General features: G+C 45.0%; 1 pseudogene across 1 annotated transcript; it reads right to left on the bottom strand.

The window, feature by feature from the left end:
• Window positions 1-983: 983 nt before the first annotated feature.
• On the bottom strand, window positions 984-2,224 carry LOC108288088 (annotated as a pseudogene). The gene has a single exon (XR_005196634.1). The product of XR_005196634.1 is annotated as a DNA-(apurinic or apyrimidinic site) endonuclease-like (transcript).
• Window positions 2,225-8,048: the final 5,824 nt, after the last annotated feature.

Here is an 8,048-nt window from a genome sequence, read left to right as displayed (position 1 = left end):
ATATCCTTGTTAATTTTCTGTCTCGTTGATCTATCTAATATTGACAGTTGGAGTGTTAAAGTCTTCCACTATTATTGTGTGGGAATCTAAATCACATTTTAGGTCATTAAGAACTTGCTTTATGTATCTGGGTGCTCCTGTGTCGGGTGCATATATATTTAGGGTAGTTAGCTCTTCTTGTTGGATTGATCGTTTTACCATTATGTAGTGTCCTTCTTTGACTCTTTTGATCTTTGTTGGTTTGAAGTCCATTTTATCAGAGACTAGGATTGCAACCCCTGCTTTTTTTTGTTCTCCATTTGCTTGGTAAATCTTCCTCCATCCCTTTATTTTGAGTCTATGTGTGTCTTTGTATGTGAGATAGATTTCCTGAATACAGCACACCGATGGGTTTTGACTTTTTATCCAGTTTGCTAGTCTATGTCTTTTGATTGGGACATTTAGGCCGTTTACATTCAATGTTACTATTGTTATGTGTGAATTTGATCCTGCCATTTTGTTACTGGCTGGTTTTGTTTCCCATTAGTTGACCCATTTTCTTCATTGCATTTTTGGTCTTTGCCAACTGGTTTGTTTTTGCAGTGACTGATACTTGTTCCTTTCTGTGCTTCATGTTTCTTTCAGGAGCTCTTGTAAGGCAGGTCTTGTGGTGATAAAATCTCTCAGTAATTGCTTGTCCGTAAAGGATTTTATTTCTCCTTCACTTACAAAGCTTAGTTTGGCTGGATATGAGATTCTGGGTTGAAAGTTCTTTTCTTTAAGGATGTTGAATATTGTCCCCACTCTCTTCTGGCTTGTAGGGTTTCTGCTGAGAGATCTGCTGTGAGTCTGATTGGCTTCCCTCTGTGGGTGACCTGACCTTTCTCTCTGGTGGCCCTTAGCATTTTTTCCTTCATTTAAACCCTGGTGAATCTGACGATTATGTGCCTTGGGGTTGCTCTTCTTGAGGAATATCTTTGTGGAGTTCTCTGTATTTTTTTTTTAACTATAGCTTTTTATTTTCATGTGGATAATTCAAACAAAATTACTAGTAGCCTTTGTTCAATTTTTTTTTTTTTTTAAGAAATGCTCAAAAAAATCTTGAGCTTAAAAGAAATCTAAGCTTGTTACAGGAGCCTGGCTGGAGGATTCCTATTTTTATAGATGAGAAATACAATGCAGATTTCTCTGAAGAGTGTTTAAAGAAGGAATGGTAGTTTAGGGGGCTTATTTCCCAGGCTCCAAGTGATTTAGGGGTGGTGTCACAGTGCTAGGTAGAGGGTGATAGGACAGTGATCACTGCCAAGAGCCTTGGAATCGATCTTGCTGTCACACAATGCAGGTAACAAAGAGTGGGACAACAAAAAATAATCAAGACGCCAACCAACATTCTTGGATCGAGCATTCATCATATAAGTCCAAAAGGTGTAGGCATAGGCTGTGCTGGGGTAGAGGTGCTTAAAGCTGTCAGCCAATGGCACAGCCTGCAGTAATTCCTGAAAGCCTTGGTGCTCTTGTGGCATGAAGCCAGCATTCTTTTTGTTTCCCTTGGGGTTGTGAAGGTCAATTTCTTCATGCACTACATTGAGGTCTCCACACAGCACAAGGGGATTTCGGGAAGCCAAGCCCTTCAGGAACTTGTGAAAGACTTCATCCCAGCACTGCCAGTACTCCAGTCGTACCAGATCCCGGTCTGCGTTAGGTACATAAACTGTTACCAGCACAAATGGGTCAAATTCAGCCACAATCATCCGGCATTCCTGATCATGCTTCTCCTCACCTATGCCATAAGAAACTTTGAGTGGGCACTGGCGGGAAAGTGGGCCCATGCCACTGTACCCTTCCTTATCCGAGGGAGCTGACCAGTATTGATGAGGGATTCCAGGCAGCTCTTGAAGTTCAGCTGGTAGTTTGTTCTCTGAACATTTGTTCTCTTGAAGGCACAGTATATCTGGGGCTTTTCTTTACCCAATCGGATCCTTTCTTCTTAATCCAGGCTCGAAGCCCATCCACATTCCAAGAGCAGATCTTGAGTATGGCAGGTTTGCCACTGGGTGAGGTATTCTGATCTGGGAGGTCCTCATACAGTGCTGGGCCCTCTCCTGCTGCCTCTTTGTCATTTTTCTTTGCCGCCGTCTTACTCTTCTTGGCCTCTGGCTCCATCTTGAGCTCGTCCCCTTCTTCGGCCACCGATCCCTTTTTCCCACGCTTCGGCATTCCCCTAATGAACACCCTTCAGAGGCACCTGTACCGCGTTGCCCACCGGAGTATTTTTACCGCGTTGCCTACAGACCCAAAGAAATGAAACCAGCTAAAACTGGGGAGAAGACTCCTCCCTAGAGCGTCCCCACACCAGGTCCGGCTTTTCAAACCATGTTATTTCTAAATCCTTTCCCAACCTCAGTGCATCATAGGCCCTTCAGCCCCTCACCCATGTAACAAGATCATTTCATAGTGCCTTGTACCCTACTCGCGAGATCTGTCTCTATATTTCTTTAATTTGAAATTTGGACTGCCTTGCTAGGCTTGGGAAGTTCTCCTGGATAATATCCTGGAGCTTGTTTTCCAGCCTGGATTCATTCTCCCCATCATATTCAGGTATACCAATCAAGCGTAGATTAGGTCTTTTCATATAATCCCATATTTCTTGGAGGCTTTGTTCATTTCTTTTCACTCTTTTTTCTCCTGTCTCGCCTTCTCTTTTTATTTTGTTGAGGTGATCTTCAATCTCTGATATCCTTTCTTTTGTTTGATTGATTTGGCTGTTGAAACTTGTGTTTGCTTCACATAGTTCTCATGCTGTGTTTTTCAACTCCATCAAGTCGTTTATGTTCTTCTCTAAGCTGGTTATTCTAGTTAGCATTTCTTCTAACCTCTTTTCAAGGTTTTTGGTTTCTTTGCATTGAGTTAGAACATGTTCCTTTAGCTCAGAAAAGTTTGTTATTATCCACCTTCTGAAACCTGTTTCTGTCAGTTCGTTGCACTCCTTCTCGGTCATGCTGTGATCCTGTGTAATTGAGGAGTTGTGATCCCTTGAAGGAGAAGAGGTGTTTTGGTCTTTGATGGTTTCATCTTTTTTGCTCTGGTTTATTCCCATCTTTGTGAGTTTACCTCGCTGCATTGTCAGGGAGCTGCTTGATGAGGTGGCTTGTCTGCCTGTGGAGGCGCTACTGGGTTTCTAGGGGCTCCTTCAGGTTACTAGGGAAACTTCCTGTGTCGTTTTTGTTTATACTGAGAGATTAGGCCCACCTCTTCTGCTGACCTGTAGGCACTTCTGGGTTGTCAAGAACCCTGTCCTGTTGCTATGTAGGCCTCCTGTGTTTTTTGTTGAAACATGTAGCCCAGTCCCACCCCTCTCATGGTGTGTTGCGCCCTTCCTCCACCGGGCTAGATCATTCAGGGTTCAGCTCAGACTGTGGCACTGGCTGCAACCCACTAGAGTCAGAGCTTCAGCTCTCTGGGAATTGTGGGGGAGGGTAGGGACCCACCCAGCAGCACCCAGCTGTCTCTGTCTCCCCCTTTCAGCTTCCTCTCTCTCCAGTCGTGGGGTAGGGGCCCACCCAGCTGCTCCTGCTTACAGCTCCCTCTCTCTCAGGGCGGGGGGAGGGGGCAATAGCTCAGTCTGCAGGCTCTCCTGGCTGCCTTTTGGGCTTATGCATCTGTTTAGGTCTATGTGCCAATCCGTGACACAGTCCTGGATTATTATTCAACTCCGTGCTTGTAATTCCCGGCACTTGACTGGCAAAGATCCCCTGTTCTGTGTATTGCTGAGGCTTTGGGGGAAGGGCTGTATCTGGACCGGAGTGCCAGAGGGGGAGCCTCTGACTCGCTGGTCAGATGCACTTTCTGGGTGAAGCAGCACCCCTCCCCGCCTCAGTCTGCCCTAAGTGGGCTTTGCTCACCGTCAGACCAGACCCGTTAAAAGGCACCTGGTACCTCGGTTGGAGCTAGGAGATCTCTGGATTTCTGCATAGCTCTCGCTGGGTGTTGTGTGCTGGAGTTTTGTCTATTCAGCCACCTTGGATTGGCCCAGACTTAATTCCAGGTGGCAATCTTCCAGTTTAATGGAATCATTGTTGTGTCTCCTTGTGGCAGTGTTCCTCCCTCTGGAACTAAGACCTCTAGGCCAGTAGAATGTAATGTCATCAGAGCAGGAAGCAGAAATTTTGCTAATGACACATTGGGGGTAGTGGTGAGTGGTGTCACTTCCATTTCCACCCCTTGATTCCTGGATCTGTGAATCCTGGCTATGGGAGAAACAATACCATGTGTTGGATGCTGATTCAGAGCACACACAGCCTTCTGGAGAACTTTGCTCCATCAAAGTATTGTCACCTAGTTGGCATTGTAATTGTGACTTCTAAGGGCCATTCTACCATTCTATCAATCCGGCTGCTTCAGGTTGATGGGGAACATGGTAATACTGGTGAATTCCATGAGCATGAGCCCACTGCCACACTTAAAGTGCCTTGGTCAGAGACAATGCTGTGTGGAATACCATGATAGTGGATAAGGCATTCCATGAGTTCACTGTTGGTAGTTTTGGAAGATGAATTGCATGCAAGATAGGAAAAGCTATTTCCAGAGTGTCATTTCAGTGAGGACAAACCTCTGCCTTTTCCATGATGGAAGAGGTCTAATATAATCAACCTGCCACCAGGTAGCTGGCTGATCACCCCCAGGAATGGTGCCATATCGGGTGCTCAGTGTTGGTCTCTACTGCTGGCAAATTGGGCACTTAACAGTGGCCATAGCCAGGGCAGCTTTAGTGAGTGGAAATCTATGTTGCTGAGCCCATGCGTAACCACCATCCCTGCCACCATGGCTACTTTGTTCATGGGCAATGACAGAGGCTGGGGAAAGAGGCAGAGTGGTGCCCACAGAATGGGTCATCCTAGCCACTTGAGTATAAAAATCCTCCTCTGCTGAGATCACCCATTGGTGAGCACTCACATGGGATACAAATAGCTTCACAGTTTTTGACCACTAAAACAGGTCCATCAATATACCTCTTCCCCAGTTTTGTTTGTCACCAATTTTCCAATCATGCTTCTTCCAAGTCCCTGACCAGCCAGCCAAACCATTGGCTATTGCCCATGAATCAGTATATAATCACACATCTGGCCATTTGTCCATCCATGTAAAGTGCAAAACCAGGTGCACTGCTTGAAATTTTGCCCACTGGGAAGATTTCCCTTCACTGGTGTCCTTCAGAGATGTCCTAGAAAGGGGCTGTAGTTCTGCAGCTGTCCACTTTTGGGTAGTGGCTACATATTGTGCAGAACCATCTGTGTACCAGGCCCTAGTCTTCTCTTCCTCTGTCAACTGATCATAGGCAATTCCTCATGAAGATATTGGTGCAGGCTGGAGGACAGAAGACAGGGTGGCAGGAATGGAGACCATGGACATTTGAGTCACTTCCTCACATAGCTTACTTGTGCCTTCAGGACCTTCTCTAGCCCAATCACATATATACCACTTCCATATGATGATGGAATCCTTCTGTGCATGACTCACTTTATGGCTAACTGGGTCAGAAAGCACCCAGTTCATGATAGGCAGTTCAGGTTGCATGGCTACTTGATGACCATAGTCAAACATTCAGTTTCCACCAAAGCCCAGTAACAGACCAAGAGCTGTCTCTCAAAAGGAGAGTAGTTATCTGCAGAAGATGGCAGGGCCTTGCTCCAAAATCCTAGAGGCCTCCACTGTTATTCACCTATGGCATTCACAAATAGCATCTCTATCTGCCACTGACACTTCAAGCACCATTGGATCTGCTGGGTCATATGGCCCAAGTGGCAGAGCAGCTTGCACAACAGACTGGAGGTATTGCAGAGCCTTCTCTTAGACCCCACTCAAAACTGGCAGCCTTTCAAGTCACTTGATAAATGGGCGGGAGTAGCACATTTAAGGAGGAATGTGTTTCCTCCAAAATCCAATGAGATCCTCTAGGCTTTATGCCTCTTTCTTGGTTGTAGGAGGGGCCAAATGCAGCAACTTATCCTTCACCTTAGATGGAATATCTCAACAGGCCCCACACCCCTGGACCACTAGAAATTTTACTGAGGTAGAAGGTCCCTGGATTTTAATTGGATTTATTTCCCATCCTCTAGCATGCAAATGTCTCACCAATAATTCCAGTGTGTTTACTACTTCTTGCTCACTGGGTCCTATCAGCATCTCATCAGTGTAATGGACCAGTATGTATCTTGCAGAAGTGAAAAGCAATCAAGGTCTCTCCAAGTAAGATTATGACACAAAGACAGATAGTTGATATACCCTTGAGGTAGGACAGTAAAGGCATATTGCTGGCCTTGCCAGCTGAAGACAAATTAGCCTTATGAACAGGAATGGAGAAAAAGGCATTTGCCACATCAATGGCAGCATACCAGATACCAGCAGATGTGTTAAGTTGCTCAAGCAATGAAATCACATCTGGTACAGCAACTGCAATTGGAGTCACCACTTGGTTAAGCTTATCATAATCCACTGTCATTCTCTAAGATTTATCTGTCTTCTGCACAGGCCATATAGGAGAGCTGAACAGAGATGTGGTGGGAATCACCACCTCTGCATCTTTCAAGTCCTTGAAAGTGGCACTAATCTCTGCAATCCCTCCAGGGATGCAATACTATTTTTGATTTACTATTTTCCCAGGTAGAGGCAGATCTAATGGCTTCCATTTGGTCTTTCTCACCATAGTAGCCCTCACTCTACCAGTCAGGGAGTCAATGTGGGGGTTCTGCCAGCTGCTAAGTATTTCTATGCCAATTATGCATTCTGGCACTGGGGAAATGACTACTGGACCAGGACCCAGGGACCCACTGTAAGTGACACCTGAGCTAAAACTTTATTAATTACCTGACCTGTATAAGCCCCTACTTTAACTGGATGATCAAGATGTTTTGGGTCCATCAGCTCAGACCCAGTGTTCAGTAGTCCCTGAAATATCTGATTATTTCCCTTTCCGCATGCACAGTTACCCTGGTAAAAGGCTGGAGATCTCCTTGGGGAAGGGTGGGAGAAAGATTTACTGCAGAAATTGTCAGTAAGGTACTGGGGTCCTTCCTCAAGGTGACATGGCCTCCCCTTCATTCAAGGGGTTTTGGGTCTGTAAGGTGGCTCAAGTCTGGAAATTGATTGAGGGGCCATGATTCCCTGTTTTTAATTATTCAAATTCAAATTAGTCTTTTGTCCATTTGACCTAGAAGTTTTCTGTTTATATAAATTAAATAGGAATGCAGGAGGCGTCCTATAAATTTCACTTCTAGGAATACTGTGATTGATTAGCCAATGCCAAATCTCTACACCACTCAAAGTATTCTGATTTCTGCTTTGCCTCTGCTGTCTGTTATGGTAGCTATGCCCACCTTGTCTTTTATGGTTGGGTGCTGCTAGTTGGTCACTGCCACCTTGGGATCCAATTATTCTCATTGTATTTAAATTTGGTAGTTGAATAACTGTGGTTCTCACTGTTAGATCTGGCATACAGAGAAGGGCAATTATAGGCTTCTTCAAAAATGTAGGTGCTGCCCTCACAAATCTATTTCACAAGGCATTGGTCAAGGATATATCTTCTGGACCCTCCCAGCTGGGATGAGTACGTCTAAAGTGACTAACTCACTCCACTATCCCAATCTCCCTGGGCCTTTGGATCTCGTCCTCTACATTAAACAAAGGGTATCAGGCATTTCCAGCTCACTCATAGTGGGCCGTCTTTTAATCCATATTGCAGCTAACCAAGAAAATAAACTACTAAAACCTTTTTTAACTCTCTGAGCTGCAACATTAAATGCAGAGTACCTACTTAGTGGGCCCAAATCAATAAATTCATCCTGATCCAACTCTATGTTCCCTCCACCATTATCCCACACCCTTAATATCTATTCCAATGCCTGTTCTCCAAATTTCTGTTTATGTAAATTAGAAAACTCAAGCAGTTCTTTTCAAGTGTAGTACATCTCCTCATGGATAACAATTTCAACCTCACCTCCAGGAGCCCGCTGGGACTTTAGTTGTAGGCCTAGAAGCAAAATTGGGCATTGGCAGTGGCTACTGAGGAGAAT

Source organism: Cebus imitator, unplaced genomic scaffold (assembly GCF_001604975.1).
Source record: "Cebus imitator isolate Cc_AM_T3 unplaced genomic scaffold, Cebus_imitator-1.0 Scaffold364, whole genome shotgun sequence".
Taxonomy (NCBI): Eukaryota; Metazoa; Chordata; class Mammalia; order Primates; family Cebidae; genus Cebus; species Cebus imitator.
This window is presented reverse-complemented; position numbering and strand designations above follow the sequence as displayed.